We start from the raw sequence: 12835 nt of genomic DNA on the forward strand, positions 1-12835 counted from the left end.
CTAAAGAAACGCGCACCAACATTCCCCTCGTTCGCTCCTGGCCTGTGCCTGGTTTCCGGCTGGAGTGGAGCCGGCAGAGTGGATGGGGAGGGGCTCTGGGCGAGAGGTCCTGCCAGGCCTGCTGCTCTGTGAAAACGCGGCGACGCCAAACACGGATTACAAAAATCCCAAGTGCCCTAGGGGAGGCCCGTGCCAGGTTTCCCTCCCACGGCATTCAGTGCGTGACTGTGACCTTGCCCTCCAGCTGGACGGTGGCTCTGGCACATTGCTGGGATGCGTCCAGGTTGCCGTGGGAACATGCGGGGGCGCTACCGGTCAAAACCAAGACCCCTCAGAGCTGCTGCAAGACAAACAGCAGGGACAGGGCCAAGGGGCCAGCAGCACTGTTTCGGCAGCCCACAGCTAACCGGGAAAGGGGTCTGGAAGGGACTTGGGCCTGGCCTGCTGCTGGGGAAAAGTGTCCCTTCGTCCCGGAGGAGGCTCTGCTCGCACCCTGGAGTATCAATCACTTCCGGGCAGCTAGGAGGGACGGAGTGAGGGGCTGTGCAGAGAGGCGGGCTCTGGGATCACGAAGACTGGTTTCACATCCAGCTCCAGCACCCACTAACCACCCTGCTGTCAAACGGGCACCATAACCATCTCCTAGGGTTATTGCTGGGGTTAGATGAGAGAAAACGGTCAAGTGCTAAGCCTGGCGCATGCCCAGTACCCTTTACGTGCCAGCTGGGGAGGGCAGGAGGTAAATCACTTTTCTACGGGTAGCGTGGTGCCGTTTGCGGATTCCCAGTGTCTTTGCGGGCATTAGGTGCCCGGTAGCCTGGTAAACACCGGAGATTCTGCTGCTTCCAAAGGGACCGCTGCTTCCCTGAATGGCTCATCCCTTGACATTCAGTCTCATTACTCCCTTTTCAGTTTGCAGGCGATGATCCCACAGTACACAAGAGCTCAGCCTGGTAAACACCTTTAATCTTGGCAACTAGGCTTTCTTATGTGTACTCCTTTTCCTGCACCAAAATGGGAGATTAAAAAAAAAAAAAACTCTAGTAATACATAATCATTGTAGGAAAAATTAGATAATACATTACAGATAAACAACCAGAAACACAATTATAATAATCCAAATCTTTCCACCCAGAGACAACCACTGTAACATTGATTCTATACTTTTTCCATGTAAATAGATATGACCTTTTAAAACAAATTTGATTCATATCACACAGATGGCTCTTTATACTGCTTTTCCAACACATATATGCTGAACATCCTTCCAAATAAGTAAAAATAGTACAATTTGCAGTATCATTTTAAATGGTTGTATAGTATTCTTTTATGTGGATATGTTATAATGTATTTTACCAATTCTTTAAGAGGTTTGGATTATTTTTGCTGCTCTAAACCCTGCAGTGAGTCATCTTGTACATGGATCTTTGCGCTGTCAAACGCTTGTTTTGTAAGAACCAATTCCTGGAGGTGGAATAATAGGAAGAGTATGTATTTTATGAAGGCTTCTTATGCTCCTTAGAGAAGCCTTTTACAGTCCTTCCAATCTGAGGACATGGGTAGTTTTCCTCATACCTACACCAGCACTGGCTAGTCTTTATTTAATTTTTTTTCCAACCGATTCTATGAAAAATGCATTCTTGTACTCTTTTCTTCCTTTTGTTTGATTACTAATGAGAATGATCACTTTTTCTTTGAAGATTTTATTTATTTATTTGACAGAGACAGCCAGCGAGAGAGGGAACACAAGCAGGGGGAGTGGGAGATGAAGAAGCAGGCTCCTAGCAGAGGAGCCCGATGTGGGGCTCGATCCCATAACGCCGGGAACACGCCCTGAGCGGAAGGCAGATGCTTAACGACTGCACCATCCAAGCGCCCCTGAGAATGATCACTTTTGACACTTACTGGCCCCGTATCTGTGCTTCTTATTTTATTAAATGCCTCTTCATTACTACTCTCAGCCATTTCCCCTCCCTCTTTGTTGCTTTGTACGAGCTTTCTAGAATAAGCTCTTACATAAACCTCTTCCCAGGAAATACCCCCCTTAGTGGAGGTGAGAAATTACTGCGTGTTTGTTGCTGAAACTGGTACTAATCAAGAGGGCTAAGCCCGCTGGCAGCAGACTCAGGTGGCCTTCACGGGACTGCATTATGTCACACAGCCTGGGATCGTGAAGGGCCATCCATACTGCACCTGGTGTCAGCATGTCCTTCCTTTTTGAGACTGAATACTAACCTGTTGTATGGCTAGATCACGTTTTGTCTCTGCCAGCTGTTCCTGGACCTGACTGCATTTTGAAGAGCCATACACTCAGGATTCACTGGAGATGGGGTTAAACACAGATTTTATTCAACATTTCTGGAATGAGGCTTGAGACTGCAGCAAGGTTCTGGACCACCTGCCCTCCCAAGCCAGTTCAGTTCTTCGGCCCCTGTGCCCCATCCCACTTGTGAAAATAAGCAGCAGCACCAAGGGCTGATTTTACAGGCAGCTTTGTAAAAATGTAGGTGATGCTCTCCTTCCTAGCCAGTTCCTACACCCCCCACCACTGCCATCTGACAGGTCTGAGCAGCCCGGCCTGGGTCTGAGTGCCTCCCGGCCCGGGCGTGGCCAGGCCTCCTCAGCTGGCCTAGCTCCCTGCAGGCCTCTCCCTTGCTCCAACCCCAGCCCTGTTTTTATCTGTTACATATACTTGACTTCTTCCATTTGGAATGAAGATCCTGAGGCTAAAAGCTTGTATCCTGTGTTCATTCGTTCAACAAATATTTATTGTTACTTTGTGCAAAGCACTGCTTTCTAGATACAGAGCCTGAAGCAGGGAACACGAGAGACCCAAATCCCTGCCTGTTATTAGCTTTCATGCTGATGGGGACATAGATAATAAACAAGAAAAACAAGAAAATTTTAGCTAGTGATGCATACTAAGCATGAAAAATAAAGCAGGGGAGAGAGAGGAATTTGGGGTTGATGTTGATATTTCAGGGAGGGAGGCCAGAGCAGGCTTCACCTGGGGATGAAGTGGGGCAGAGATGGGGGCAGTGAGGGAGCCAGCCACGCAGGTCTCTAAGGGCTCATTCCAGGTAGAGAGAACAGCAAATGAGGGGGTGCTGGGGCAAGAGCCTTCAGGGAGCATCGGGAGGCCAGTGTGATGGGACAGAGCAGGTGAGGCGGAGAAGGGAAGAAGATGCAGCCAGAAAGCCAGCAGGGTTAAATCATGCAGGGCCTTGCGGACCAGGCTGTCCCATAGAGACGTGAGAGCTACACGCGCATTCTAAAATTTTGTAGCAGCTCTACTAAAAAAGTAAAAACAAACAGATGAAATTAATTTTAATATATTTTATTGAAGCCAGTGTATCTGAAATATTCTTATTTCCACACGTGGTCAATATACAAATTACTGATGAGATATTTTACCTTTTTTTTTTTTTTTTTTGGTGTTGTTTTTGGAACCCGGTGCATAGTTTACACTTAGGGGCATCACGATATTGACTAGCCACATTTCAAGTGCTCAATAGCCACGTGTAGCGAATGGCTAGGAGAGCGGGCAGCAGAGTCTAGACTGTGTAAAGACCTTGACTTTCCCTCTGAGAGTGTTTTAAAATATAGGTTTTATTATTATTCAGGTATGGCAAAACCCATGGATCAGGAGACAACAGGTCGTTGAAAAGTGCGTGAGTTACACTTACAGTTCCCAGAGAAGAGGCGTGCCCCTCTACAAGGGGCCACGCCATGGGTTCCAGGGTCACTCAGAAGGCAGAGGGAGAGGGGAAAGCATGAGCTATAGACTATTTTGTGGTTTCTATGGGAAGGAATAGGAGAGGTTTAGGACTGGTACTTTGAAAAATTCTCTCTAGGGCACAGGGCTGGCCCTAGTTGTCAGTAGCTGGCCCTGGGGTGATTAGGACAGGGGTTTGGTGGCCCAGAGTGTAACAGGTCCCTAGAGGAGGTGGTGGGGGTGTGGGCTCTGGGCTGGTTGATTTGCATATGAAAGTGCACTCCTAGGGCTGTGGTTTGCTCTCTGACAATTAGCCCATCCCCGGGAGGGCAGTCTCTCCAGGGTGTGCAAGTCTCCAGGATGTCAAAGCCTCAGAAATAGGAGGTTAATCCGGAGAGAAACAGGAGCACTGCAGTGTTGGAGCCAAGCAGGGGTGTGATCATGCTGCCGTGTGTGCAGGACTGGCTTCCAGAGGGGAAGCCACGGAAAGGGGACAGGGCGGACACGGGGCAGTTAGGAGGCGGTGGCAATGCTGCAGGGGAAAGGAGGTGGGGGCTTGGGTAGGGATTGGAGGCTCTGCGTGTGGAGGGAAGCAGCTGCATTTTAGACAAGACGGACAGACAGATCACTAAAATGATTCTTCACACAAGCAACGAAATGAAAACAGGCACGAGGCAGTGCACTTCTGAGCAAGGATAGGATCACACGGTTGTGGAAATGCTTACATTCAACAAAATTCTGGGAGAGTTTAGACAGTGAAGTAAGACCAAAACAGACCCAGTTATGCTCAGTTGGCTCCTCATCACCTTGGGACATTTCTTCTGCCAGGCCTGGTTGGTCATCGCGTTTCCCAGGTCCGAGCTGGGGGGTTAGAAGCAGGGCTGTCCCCAGATGGGTCGGTCCCCAGAGAGGGCACACCATCAGGACGAGCAGAGCCCCTTCTGCTCCCACAGGTCTTCATTTCCACTGGAAGCCCCGTGCCCTGCTGCAGGAGAGACTGTAGTTGTGAGAGCCATCTGCCATTCTGGGGTCCCGAGGCAGCTTCCTCGATTCAGAGGGCAGCCGCCACTGACCCGGGGTCTGAGGCTCAGGAGTCCGTGAGGCGGCTTCCGCTCAACGGTCCCTCCACCCCAACGGCTCATCCCAGCATCCAGGCAGGAGATGCCAGAATTACTTGTTCATATTTTCTTCGTCATCTCAAGAAACAGGCTTTGGATTCCTGGGGTCTCACGTCCTTCGTGCGTTGCCGTTAACTCCAGCCCAGCTGTAGGAAGCACAGCAGTGAGGACATTCCCCCTTCACATTAAAACACAGGGGCAGGGTAAGCCATACCGAGAGCTCCCCTGGGCATAAAGATTGAAGTATTGAGTCAAAAATCACTGTTTCCCTAGCAAGCAGGCAACACGGACGGGACTCTGTCCTTGCTGGATGTGCCTATAAAGCAAGGTGGTTGATGTGTTAGCACGGATGGCGGCAATCCGAGACGTCAGGGGAGTGTGCTCAAAGTTGCTCCCTGAGGAGTTATACCTTATCCCAAAGTTTTTCCCAGAACATATCTGGGACTCACTTCTCCTTGGCAATGGCCTTCAGAGTCCAGGTAAGCTACATAGGAAGCCCCATCTCATTTTTCAGAACAAAAATGATAGTATTACTAATTTTGATTTCACATATCTCTCACTTTATTCTGAATTTTTATTATTTTTTAAGGATTTTATTTATTTATTTGACAAAGAGAGAATGAACAGGTTGGGGGAGGAGCAGAGGGAGAGGGAGAAGCAGACTCCCCGCTGAGCAGGGAGCGGAACCTGGGGCTCCATCCCAGGACCCCGGATCATGACCTGAGCCAAAGGCAGGCTTTTCACTAACAGCGCCACCCAGGTGCCCTGAATTATTTTTTGTGTTAATTTCTGAGCTCATTTAAAAAAAAAAAAGGCCCATATTCTGAAAGCAATTTATATTCAAAGTCTACCAAAAAATTCATTTTTTCATCGCTGATCATCACAGGGTATATCTTTCCAGTTGCGTATGCCCATAATCTCTTACTGAAAAATTACTTGCTGGAAGATAATTCTGAATTACATATAGAAAAGTTTATAAATCGTAGTGTGCGCGTTGATGAATTTGTGGAACTGAACACCCTGTTGCAACCGGCACTCAGATGACACACAGAACATAAACAATGGCCCTTGTGCTCCTTCAGGAGGTAAGGATCTCCTGACCAAGGCCAGTGTCAGGTGAGGCAAGCAAGGCCCCTAGGAGGCACTCACCATCAGGGTTAGCCAAAAAAAACCCTCCTTACATCTTGCCCTAGGCACCTTACTCCCCTCACCCTAGTCCACACCTTGATTCTGACTTCCAGTAGCGCTGATTAGTTCCACCTGCCTTGGAGCTTTGCAGAAATGGTAGGATCCCAAACGCTCTTTTGTGTCTGACATCTTTTGTTCACCATTATGTTTGTGAGATTCACCCATATTTTTACTCGGAGCTGTAGTTTGATCGCTCTTGTTGCCGTAAAGCAGTGATTCTCGAACTTGTGTGGACACCATCGTCACCTGGGGGCTTCCTGAAACACAGATTGCTGGGCCCTGTGCCCGAGTTTGGGGTTCAGTAGGTCTGGGTCAGGACCTCAGAGATCGCTCTCCCAAGTTGCCCCATGATACGGATGCTGCTCTTCCGGGACTGCAGGTGGAGAACCACGGCTGGATAGTGTTCCGCTGTGGGAACATCTCACCATTCATTTGTCCCTTCTAACGCTCATGGGCAGAGGGTTTCCCATTTGGGACTATTAAAAATAGGGGTTCTCCCAACAATTTTGTCCATGTCTTTTGGTGAACTGTGTATGCACTTTTGTTGGCTGTGTTCCCGGGAGTGGAATCACTAAGTCCTAGAATACACGTAGGATCAGTGCTAGATAAATACGGTTTTCCAAAGTGGTTGTATCAGTTTATACTTCCACCACCAGACTAGGAGGATTCCTGCTCCACACCCTTGCCAACACTTGATATCACCCACCATTTTTCTTTCAGACACTCTGGTGAGTGTGTACCAGAATCTCACTGTGGCTTCAACTTGCTTTTCCCTGATAATGAATGAAGGAAATCATTTCATGTGTTTATTGGCCATTTGGCTAGCTTCCCTTATGAAGTATCTATTCGAGTCGTTAATCCATATTTCTATTGGTTGTTTGCCTTGTTCTTATTGATTAGCGGAAGTTTGTGATGAGTCCTTTGTCAGATGGGGGCACCGCCAATATCTCCTCACACTCTATGTGCTGCCACTCATCCTTTCAGCGTCTTTTAATGAACACAAGTTCTTAGATCTAATGTAGTACAATTTACTAACTTTTTTCTTTATGGTTAAGCATGTCTGTGTCCTGATTAAGAAATCTTTGCCAGTTCCAAGATTCCAGATAAATATTTTGAAATAGGTATCCATTACTCAATCAGAAATGTAGGCACGAGTGTTATCACGCCCAAACTTCAGATCCAGAGCTGTCAACCATCGCATGTGTACTTTCAGCAACCAAGGCCTGTGCCACATGTTGTCCCCATGTCTTCCCATTTATGTTTCACCCACATCTCTGCTCCTATCCTGCTCTTCTCCCTCTCACCCTCTCCCCACCCGTTCTTCCATGTGGCCTCGTGTAGCTCCTGAAAACAACATGTCCTCTCTAGCTGACAGCCTCCCTCCTCTCAGGTCTCCAGAGCTCATGACGGGGCCCCTGTGACCTGCTCCACAGAGCCCACTGGACCAGAGCACCATCCCAAGAAGACTGACTGGCCTGTGTTCCTGGGTCAGACGTGGCTGCGGGATCTCCTTCTTAGGCAAGAGTCCTTCCTTTCAGGGAAACATCTCTGTGTAGGCTGCTGAGTAGTGTCCATTCATTACTTCTTCCATCTGGATGTCTGAAATCTCAAATGCCATGGTTGGATTTTAGAATGGATGTGAAACTCTTAAAGTTGGATTAGGGTTGAATTCAAATCTGCAGATTGCATTCATCACACTGTAAACATGCCTTCCCAGTCCACCAGGCCAGGGCAACACGGATCCTGGGCAAAGCCCGACCCCAGGGGTGAGCGGGACCCACACAGGTGGATGGGTTCAGCATGTCTGTGTTTGGAGGGAACCGACAGTGGCTAACAAGAGCTCACAGAAAGACACAGAGGCTGGCAAGGAAGCCCCAAGAAGCATCATCATGGAAAGGACTTGGGACCAGGAATGAACAATTCAGGTACCAGCATGTGTGGCTTGAAAAATTCTCTTAGAATGAGCACTGTGTACCTAGGACACATTTTACTCTCATTATGTGGTCTTTACCCACAGGGGTCTTGGTCCATTTCTGAACAAAATCATCACTCTCCTAATGGTTAATGGAGCTCATTAAAACACCCCTCCCTATTCCTTGACAAAGTGGTAAATGAGGAAGTAGCCTAAACTGGGCTCCCTGAATATATGTCCATTATAGATAATTTTAGATTTCCATTAACTGGCAACCAGAGGTATACAACAAAATATTAGAATTTAAGTTTTACTTTGTAAAGCGTTCGATAAATTTTACTCCCTCAGCAGATCTGCCTCTATTTTCCAAGTCAAATGTTATATTTTTTTTTGTATTTTCTGAGCACACACCAATGGATGGGTGCTGTTGGCAACAGTGGGGTGACCAGTTAGATGTTTTAGGTACAGCTCCTGGTGTACAATAGACAAGCCAACTAGTCTTGCAGTGAGTATAAACATTTGTGCTTATCAGTCATACCAGGTCTTCAAACTATGCCTTCTCTCTCCACTCCTTTCAAGGATCACCTTCTTCACTCCTGAGCTCTCTTTACTTATCTTTTTACTTCCTTACTTGTTTTCTGGTGGTTTCTTTTTCAGCCATCCTATGGAAAGGTGTGGACATTCTTCCTTCTCTGCCCTCATTCTTCTACCCTGGTTAATTTCCCATCAGCCCTCCATGAAATCATCCTACTCACAATCCAGTCTGAAAAGTAAGTGCTTCAAGACATAACTTTGTCCCTTCTACCTGTCTGGTTTTGTCATTTATTGCTTGGGAGTATGGGGAGGTTTCCCCAGTCTCTGGTATTTAAGTTATACTTAAAAATCAAAATTTAGCATTCCAAGAAAATGATCATAGATATATGAAAAGATTACCAGGTGGTTCATCACAACCCTGACTAGTAGAGCTAAGAAAATTAGAAGGAAGCAAATATCCGTCTATGGAGACTTGATTAAATTAAGATGTGTTCTTATAATAGAGTAGTAAAAGCTATCCAAATGAGGCTGTAGAATAATATTTGATGAGGAGGAAAGTTGTTTATGATATACTATTGGTGGAAAAAGAGGTAAAAATCAATATGTAAAGGAGGATCCCTTCTTTGCAAATGAACCAAAACCATGCATCTCTAGTCATAGGGGGGAAAAAAAAGGAATCCCAATGTGAGTGAGAAATAAATGTTAGTGGGATCACTTCTGAGAACAGAAGAATCATTGTTGGATTTTATTTCCCTATTTTTGCTTATCTGTATTTTCTCTGAAATCCACATACAAGTTTTGAAATAAGAAATAAATGATGTTTTTAAATTTTCTGAATGCAAAATTTCAATGAATAGAGAGACATAGTCCTACTAGGAGTCCCAAAGGAGGCAGACAGGGAAGCAAATGCTTGTTTGGAGAGAGAGCGTGTGCTGCCAGCCATGTGAGCTCCATGAGGAGGCCCTGACGTCTCCGCAGCTTACTTAGCTGGACTTTGACGTGAAGTAGACTGTAGTCAACCCCCAAGAGACCCCTTTGAAGAACAGATGCTCAGGGCATCTGGGGGCTCAGTCAGGTAAGCATCTGCCTTCTGCTCAGGTCATGATCCCAGAGGACTGGGATCGAGTCCCGCATCATCGGGCTCCCTGCTGAGCAGGGAGTCTCCTTTCTCTTCTCCCTCTGCTGCCCTCCCCCAGCTTGTGCTCTCTCTCTCTCTGTCAAATAAATAAATAAATAAAATCTTTAAAAAAAAATAAAGAATAGATGCTCAGTGACACACCACCTGTCTAACGTCCTCAACAACGGGGAAGCTTGTTCCCGAATGATGGCTGGATTAGTCCGCTGGAGCCTGTGCAAGAAATTCCATACTGGGGGTGGGGGGCGGCACTTAAACAACAGAAATGTATTTCTGACAGTTTTGGAGGCTGGAATTCCAGATCAGGGTGCCAGCAGGTTTGGCTTCCCCTGAGGCCTCTCTCCTTGGCTTGCAGATGGCCACCTTCTTGCTGTGTCCTCACATGGTCTTTCTTCCATGCATCATGATCCTGCTGTCTCCCATGTCAGGATTTCCTTTTGCTATAAGGCCACCAGTCAGATGGGATTAGGGGTCACCTTCATTTTAACAATGCCCGTCTTTAAACGCCCTATCTCCAAATAAAGTCACATTCTGAGGTTCTGGGGGTAGGACTTCAACACACAAATTTGAGAGGGGCACAGTTCAGCTCAAAGCAGCAGCTGTCCTGTTTCAGGTGAACTCGGAGATAAGGTACTACCTGCCCTAAGCAAAGCATCATGTTTTTCTTAACATCATATGCATTTTTACCTCTGTCCACCAGAGGGCAAACTTTTTAAGTGCCTATTTAAAAACATTAGCCTTGATTTTTAACTCTTCATAAGCCTAAATAGTTTCTTTTTTAAACAACAGATAGTTAGAAACAGACAACCTTGTGCTGCTTATTAACATAAGTTATTATCAGCTTGAATCTCCCTTTTTTGAAAGTGAACATCTTGACAATTTCAAAGTCACTTGTTCCAAAAAGCAATTCTTTGCTCATATTACATTTTATTATAACTCCTATCATTTCAGTTTCATTATCTCAATTTTCAGCACCTTCTGAGATAATTAAAGAGTATCATGCAAGAATGCAAAGAAAATGAATTTTGAAGTCAGGGTGCTTCAATTCATCTATCTGTGTATTCAGTTATTCATCCAGTTAACAGACATTTGTTATTGTATGCAAGACAGTGGGAGTCAAGTCCTAATTCTGCTGCTTGGTGGCTATCAGGACTGTGGGCAAGTCGGTCTCCCTGTATTTCCCCTTCTACTTTCGATACTGACCTGAAAAGACAGTCCTAGGACTCAGTACTGCCAGGTAGGGGGTTGAAGTCTGGAAAGCCTCCAAAGGCAAAGACTTTGTCCGTTGTCACCTACTTGCCAAGTCCAGTGTCCACTTTGTAGAGCAGTTTCTTTGAGCCCTAGGGTCAGGGAGCCCCTGTTTCTGAATCTCTGGGGTATGTATATTGTGGGGGAGGGGTCTTACCCCAAACTTCCTGATTGAGACCCTCTGGGGGGTAGTGCCCAGGAAAACCTGCCTGTTAATAACTTCACCAGCTGAACGTACCGAGATCCACGGCTCTGGCCAGGCAGGGTTTCTCAGTGTAAGCACTACTGCCATGTGGGGCTGGATCTTCTTAGTTACGGGGCCGTCCTGTGCACTGCAGGATATTAGCGGCATCCCTGGTCTCTACCCTGCATGCATCTTCCTCCTCTCCTGCTGTGACAAATGTCTCCAGACATCACCTAGTGGGCCCCGAGGCTCAAATTTGGCCCTGATTGAGGAGCCCTGAGCCAGAAAAATGGAATTGGTCACGATGCCATCAAGAGGAGACACAGTCCCAGTCCATTTCCTCTCTGGGCACAGCTCCAAGGGTCCGGCCCCTGCCACACTGTCCACACCGTCATTTCTGACCTACTCAGGACCAGGGCCACTCTTTGTTGAATGACCACCATGTGGCAGGAAAGCTTTATAGAAATGAACTCTGGGAACACAACCCTTAGAGGTGGACGTGATTATGAATTCTGGCTTATGTGAGGAGTCGGAGGTTCAGAAACCTGTGCTGAGTCACAACTGAGTCCAGATCTGCCTCTGAGAGCCCTGCTTTCGAAGCTCTATATCCACTGGCCATTAATTGTGCCCCGCCCTGGCAGTGTCCTGGTATCTCTTACCTAGTGCCCTGGCAGGCTCTGTAAGGCCCGGACCCACGTCCCGGCAAGGCTGTGGAGGACAGCTAGAAGATGGGCTTTCTGGTGGCTTAGTGGGCAGAATGGAGGTAGCATTGCGAATCTTATGTCAGCAGTGACATCTTCTTGGATCTGGGATACAGAAAGTCCATGTAACATGCATGTATCAAGAGAGAAACTCTAGGAACTGACTGTAGGAACTGGCAGGCCAAAAAGAGAATAAACATGGCTTCAATGGGGGGCGGGGGAAGAAGAGCTGAGAATCACTGGTGAATCCCTGAAGCTGGTCCTACAGGTCCTACAGCTAAAGGGGGTGGGAAAGGGTCACGGGCCTCAGGGTTCCCTTCTGGGCAATGGACACACCACCATTCCAAATGTGGCACGATAAGCTGGGAGGCATCTCCAAGAGAAGTGGATTTGTGAATCCGCAGCACAGCCCGTGTCATGCAATCATGTATCCACGGGATTTCTCTTCCCACCTTCTGTCTTCTCACTCTTGTTCTTTCCTTCAGCCCAGAAGGGATTTCTACTTTACGTGTGCCTGCGCAGAGAAGTGTGTGGAAATCCAGGTGGCGTCATGCTTCACGTTGCAAAGGTGGGAGGGACCTAGGGTGTCATGGGGACAGATGCTCACCGCCAGTGTGGCTTCCCATGGACTCTGGGCCTGAGCCACCCTCAGGCTGATTGGTGGCAGGCAGCCGGCTTTGAAGGCAGGCTCTCCTAGATCTCATCAGGACTTCGGGAGGAGCAGAGAGGATAAGCTGCCCAAGGCAAGGCGGAGTCACAGAGCCCGGGCCTGGGCAGTGCCTGCCAGAGCCCCTCACCTTGGGCCACCTTGGTCTGCACTCCCAGCTCTGCACTTGTTGGCATCTTATCTCCAATTACCTAGCCTCGAGAGCCTTCCCTTGTTGTGCACTGCTTGAAAATATTTTATCAGTTTGCCCATACACCGGTGCTTATTTTATGTATCTTTCTAAGTATTGAAGGTTTCTGGTCTTTGTTTTATAACTTTATCCAGTTTGCCTGCCTTAATTTCCTTCCTGCTCATGTTTCAAATTTTTCTTTTCTATTTCTGTCTGAAATTTTATCTTGAAAAAAATTCTTGTTCTGGCAAACTGGTGCAGCCC

Source organism: Ailuropoda melanoleuca, chromosome 7 (assembly GCF_002007445.2).
Source record: "Ailuropoda melanoleuca isolate Jingjing chromosome 7, ASM200744v2, whole genome shotgun sequence".
NCBI classification, from domain to species: Eukaryota; Metazoa; Chordata; class Mammalia; order Carnivora; family Ursidae; genus Ailuropoda; species Ailuropoda melanoleuca.